The sequence below is a fragment of the Gavialis gangeticus genome, unplaced genomic scaffold (genome assembly GCF_001723915.1).
Source record: "Gavialis gangeticus isolate Ggan-Ray unplaced genomic scaffold, GavGan_comp1, whole genome shotgun sequence".
Taxonomy (NCBI): domain Eukaryota; kingdom Metazoa; phylum Chordata; order Crocodylia; family Gavialidae; genus Gavialis; species Gavialis gangeticus.
This window is the reverse complement of record NW_017729024.1, coordinates 135,889,763-135,895,762: the sequence shown is the minus strand read 5'-3', so window position 1 is coordinate 135,895,762 and position 6,000 is coordinate 135,889,763. Positions and strand designations below refer to the sequence as shown.

The 6,000-nt window shown below is 36.5% G+C and overlaps 1 protein-coding gene across 1 annotated transcript in view; it reads right to left on the bottom strand.

Moving 5' to 3' along the window:
- Positions 1-6,000, bottom strand: part of ADAMTS6 (ADAM metallopeptidase with thrombospondin type 1 motif 6) — a 395,156-nt gene that overhangs the window by 326,136 nt on the left and 63,020 nt on the right. The gene's annotated exons all lie outside the window — the stretch shown is intronic.

The following is a 6,000-nucleotide window of genomic DNA, read 5'->3' as shown; positions in this document are numbered from 1 at the left end:
CTTTCTGGACAGCGTGCACCCACCACCAGGGGCAGGACCTCGCTGGGAGCATTTTGCATGGCTGGTGGCTCAGCTGGCACCCCAGAAGGCCCACAGTGGCCATTGAGGGGCACTGCTCCTATCTCCCCCCCCCCATAGAGTTACCTGAAAGCAGCTAGCAGAGCGGCTCTCTACCACTGCCTGGGGTTGCATTACTGCCCAGGTACATCTGTACATGCACATACATGCACATGGTGCCCCCTGAGCCCCCCTCCCCTCAGTTCTTTGCAGGCTGGAACTCTGCCAGCCTAGAAGGGGAAACCCACCATTTCCTGTGTTTCTCCACACTGAACAGAAAACCCAGACCCCTGCATGACACTGCAAATCTGGGAAAAATGCATTCTGGAGTCATGCAGCCCGAGACTGAGACCTGATGTTCCCATTTCAAGACTGTCCCACCAAATTAGAGATGGGTGGTCACCTTATCTCTGGCACACCTGTGCTACCCACTCTGAGCAGTATGCTCTTCTGCTGGCAGGCAGGCATGAGGATGGAGCTGAGTTCTTCAGCTTATCTTGCCCCTGCAGCTTCTCCCATGCTCCCTGATGGCATAATTAGTTACTACAGTGTCAGAATCATTAACTTCTATTCCCACTAAATTTCCCTTGGATATTTGTAGTCTACATTATTAGTATTCTTGAGCAATGGAACAGAGTTTCCAAGTGTCTCATCACAGTGGATCTGCCCTTCAGTCTACCATGACGGGGTAAAATAATCCTTTCGCACATATGAAAAAAAAACATGAAAAGTTCTCTACAATTTATCACTATTTGAAAATATTTGAAAAATCCACAACTATCAATCTCATGACAATGTTAATGCCTCTCACGTGGATACTAACAGTGCCAAGGGAGACTACCTCTGTCACCAACCAGTATGTCTCATATATTCTGTAACAATATATTTAACAAGAAATAAGAACAGTAGTAGTAAGAAAAGCAAGATTACGGAAAAGTGTTGAGATAAGTGCTCAAGGGCTATTTAATGTATCTGGCACAAAGATTAATATATGTAAGTTATTAAAACATAATATATGTAAGATACTTAAAACTAGAAAATACACAGAATAGATTATATATGGCATTATCCAGTTTTACTGAAATCTGTATAAACTAAACTTTATAAAGCTATCCGGATTACTCATTATAAAATACATTATGCACCTGTTTTTTTGTTCATATGTATAATTCAAGCATATTCTACTATAAGTACTATTATTTAACTATTGCTTCCTCACAGATGGAGTACTATTTAATTCAGTAGTATTGTGGTGTTAATCAGGATTGAAAAAAGAAGTTATATATGAATTCATCATTTATATGTGTTTCAATTGCTTTAACATTACAAAATTCCCAAATTTCTAAACATTAGGATACTAATTTCAGAGGCCAAATCCATGTCAGTACAATTTGTGAACACAGAGAGAGAGACCGTCTCTAACTCAATTTTTTTGTGCAAGAAAAAAAATCTTCTTGCTTTCTTTGTAACTGTAATAATTGATTCTGTTACACAACAGAGTGGGAGCATCTGCATGAGTGGCCAGCTGTTACTGTGCAATCCTTTAGTACTCACTTTAGCAAGCATTAAAGGACTGCTCAGTAAGTGCCGGGACTGCGCAGTCCCAGTGCTGCATGGGTTGTTTCCGACCCTGCTGCGCAGTAGGGATGAGCTACTGTGTGGTAGTTCACTGCTACTGCGCATTACCAGCAGTGTCATGGTTCATGCCTGCCGACGCTATGTCACTAGAGCTCATCACTATGGCAATGTAGTGTCTCGTGTAGACATGGCCATTGTGATCATACTTTTGCAAAGCACAATAAATTTGCTTTTCATTTTTAAGATAAAGTCTTCAGATGTGATACTACCAATGGGAAAAGACATTTCATGCACTGACTCTTTTAAATAAACATATCCCTTTAAATGAATGGAGCGTGTCTTCATTCAAATGTGTAAAACATTTAAATTTTAAGGGCCAAATTCTGCCCCTCTGGAGATACACACACACATCCCCATTTCCCCCTGGAACTCTCTTCTGCATGGGTTATTGGGTACGTGTTTTCTTTGGTCTTCTACCAAACTGGGAAGTAAAATTAGCTGCAGATCTCTCCTGGCAGAAGATTCATTCCTTGCACAGTTTATTTGGTCTATCATATATGTTATTTGGAAAAACAGCTGTTTAGTATCTTGACAAAACAAGTTATTGGTCTCAGGCTATAAATCCAGACTTTAATAACAACCTATTTTTTCTTTAAAAATATTTCACTTTGTAAAAGTAAAAAAAAAAAAAAGAAAGACACAGTATAAATCTTTGTATTTTGTTATGGCCCCAAGGCCTAAGAAGCAGGTAGCCTTTGCAAAGGAGGAAGAGGACACTTTATGCCTCCTTTCTTTTCTATACAAGTGTCCAAGACAAGAAATGTTCTTGTCTATAAATTCTATTGCTATAGAATTAACCAAGGTATAAGGAGACTTAAGAATGGTAAAAAGTTGCCAGGAAGAGAAAGTTATATTCAGTTTTAATGATCAAAAATATGTTATACTACCTTTAAAATTAAGGGCAAGAAGAGAGTGACTGAAATGCAAATGCTTCATATTTAGTTGGGTTAGGTCTGCCATGACAAAATAATTTCACTTTGAACAATGGATATTTTACCAACTAAATTTTCATATTTGAAAGGAAAGGAAACAAAGTACATGATTTTTTAAAGCTCACAAAGAGGTGAGGAAGCAGGTGGTCAGTCATAGACTGCTAGGAGGAGGATGCTGTAAATCTATAGAGATATGAGAACCAAATCATAAGAGGAAAGGAAAAAGGGTAGGTCTGCGTTTTTCTTTGTATACAGATTGAAAAACCTTTATCCAGTTCTATACCACTGAGCAATGTAGTAATATAATTTGTGACACCAACAGTGTGATAACCAAATGTAAGGACTAAATTTTGTCTTTACATCATATACCACTGCTGTTCATATTCAAAGATAAAATACAGACTTCCAACAAGTGTCCAGCCTATTTTTATTATTTTTAAGATAAGAAAAAGGTTTTAGGATTCAAAGATCATTTCCTAAAATCAAAGTCACGCTAGGGAGAGAGAAAATACATTCTCTAAGCAGTTTTACTCTATTAATATTCAGAGACTTTCTACAGAATCCTGTCAGCTAAGTATCCTAGCATTACTAATATTTCTTTTCAATGACTTCATTGAAACAATCACTGAATAAAGATATTGTATGTAGCCTCAGACAAAAAAAAAGACTTGAGTAAAACTTACAATAAGAAACAGTGATAGAAAAAACAGCTTTCACTTGTTTAACTTTTAGTTCAGCAGAAGTCTTGTAAAAAATTAATACCCAGTAATATTGTTCAAAACTGACAAAACCAGAAAAAAATACTCTTATACAGTTCTGCAGTACATGTTTAAAAGCAATCAAAAGCAGAGTAAACATGTGAAATTCCTTTATCAATTAATCCCACTGTGTTAGATAACTGCTGAACATGTTTGTAAAGTCAGCCATTCTCCTGGGACCCTCTAATACACATAGAGTGTATGCCATATTACCTACCTACTTTTAAGACAAAATCCCATTGAAGTATGTAGCTCCTATTGATTCCAGGGGCTTAGCACCTTGTGCCCTCAGAGACTCACCAGCTGTGTTGAAGGAGGGTAGTTTGCTGCTATAGTGTTGCCAGGAAATGCTCTTTCTAGTCAGCATTCCTCTTCCTGTAGTATAAACATTGGCAGCACTAAAGAAGCAAAAACTACATTCCCAAGACTGATTATAGCAACAAAAACATGCAATTTTTTAATAACTGCAATGAGGGACCATCATATGAAAAGAATGCCTCATATCCTTTTAAATTGATTGGTGCTATCCTCAAACAGAGACTGTGAATTCAAGTATAATATTTCATTTGTAACTTGGCAATTATTTGTCAGCAAACTGTTTATTCACCAAAAAATAATTTTGGTGAACCCAAAACTATCTGTGAAATTGATCTGCAACCATTGCACCTTGTGTAATAGAACTTATATTGAGCCAGCGCAATGGTGTGAAAATAATTTAATTAAGGACATATGTCTATAGTAATATGTCTTTTTTATTTTAAATTATTCAAAAATAATTAATTTTAGGATGGAATGTATGGTTTCTTCAAAATCCCTGATCATAGCATAAAATGATATCAGCTTCTTCAGGGAAAGTAAATCTTGATTTCAATTTTTACCCACTGCTGTAACACTATTCAGTTGAATGGGACTATTAAAATAAGTAAGAATTACTCGTATGAAGTCAAAGGAAATTTTGTCACTAATTCGGGCCCAGGTTCTGCAATTGACTACAACCACATCTACAATAGCAGTGTTTTACCAAAAAAGGAATATTGATCTATAAGAGCAGCAACATGCTCTTTTAGATACAGTAATGCAATTAAAAACAGCAGTAGTTTGTGCCAGTTTAGTAAAACTGCCACCCCCTATGCCAGCAGAGAGCTAACCTTTTTGGAAGACATGTCACATATTAAGCCACATGACCTCCCTGAGTGTCACTCCAATCCCCTTTCCCTGCCCAATCTGCTGCTCTGCTTTCTACTCCTTCCCCAAGCTGCCACTGCATTCCTTGCTCCCTCCCCAGTCTGCTGTGTGCAACACACAGAGGATACCTTTGCCACTTGTGGCACACATGCCACAGGTTGGCAACCCCTGATTCAAAAGCAAACAAGTTAAGGTGCTTTTGCTAGCACAGTTATGCTGGTCCAGGACCACACCTCTTTACATTTGAGTGACATCACTATGTTAGCAGAAGTTTACACTGTAAACAGATTTAGGCATTTGCTTAACTTTGTGAGCAGCCACAGTAAATCAATGGAATTATACACATGCATAACATTAAACTTTTACACAAGTTTTTGTAAGATGAAGGCTCTAAAATAGAATTTTATACTGTACTGAGGGATCTTTAAAAGTGATTTTTGACCCAGCACACAAAGACAGCTTATTCAATTACTATGGAGTTTATTGTATTAATCTAACTAGTGCATGTGCTCATTAAAAGTAAGTATTAAAATCTACCTATGACATAGTAAAGAAATGTTGATAAAAAAGCATTTTGCATTAAAATCATTCCATAAAAATACCTAGAGTCTTTAGAATTTTCCTGCTGTGCTTCTATACATTTTTAAAAGTTCCAATATATTTTTCAACATACCATGCCTTTTATAATAAATTACAGTAAGGAATTAACTCCTGAGGTGATTGTTCTACATTGTTTCAATGCACAGAACCTCCACTGATATTCCACATAAGCAACAAGCGTAGAATATAAATTTTCTAAAAAAGGGCATCTGTAATAGGGAAATTAAGGATCCTTAGTTATATGCAACAATACTGGAGTCGCTGCCTTAATTAAAAAAAAAAACCACAGTCTGTAAGAAACAGATGCACACACCATGCTATTTGAATATAACCCCTTAGTAAAGTATAATATTTGCTTGCTTGAAACTATAAAAAAAGGAATACAATGATATTTACCAGAATTGCAAAATTATTGAGCAAGCAGTGTTGAAACTTTTATAATATGAGTAGTATTTACATCAAGACTGATTTATATATAAATAGGTTCAGTATGGGTGTTGAAAATATCAGTCTCTCTTCATAATTAAGTGCAACAAAGAGCAACAAATACTAGGGCAAATCCTCAACTTGCAAAAATCTGCATGTGTCTACTGACATAAAGGGCGTGACACTGATCTATACCAGCTGGGGATCTGGCATATAATTCTTTGCACAGAAAACATTATATAATACCAACAAGACCTATGTTTTTCTTATACTTTTTTTCATTCTTCCCCCCAGAAGTTTAAGAATTTTTTGTTCAAATATAAAAAGGATGATATTTTCAAGCAAAATCATCAACTCTTCTATAAGATTTTTTTTTGTTTACTGGAGCGGTCATGAGAAGTACA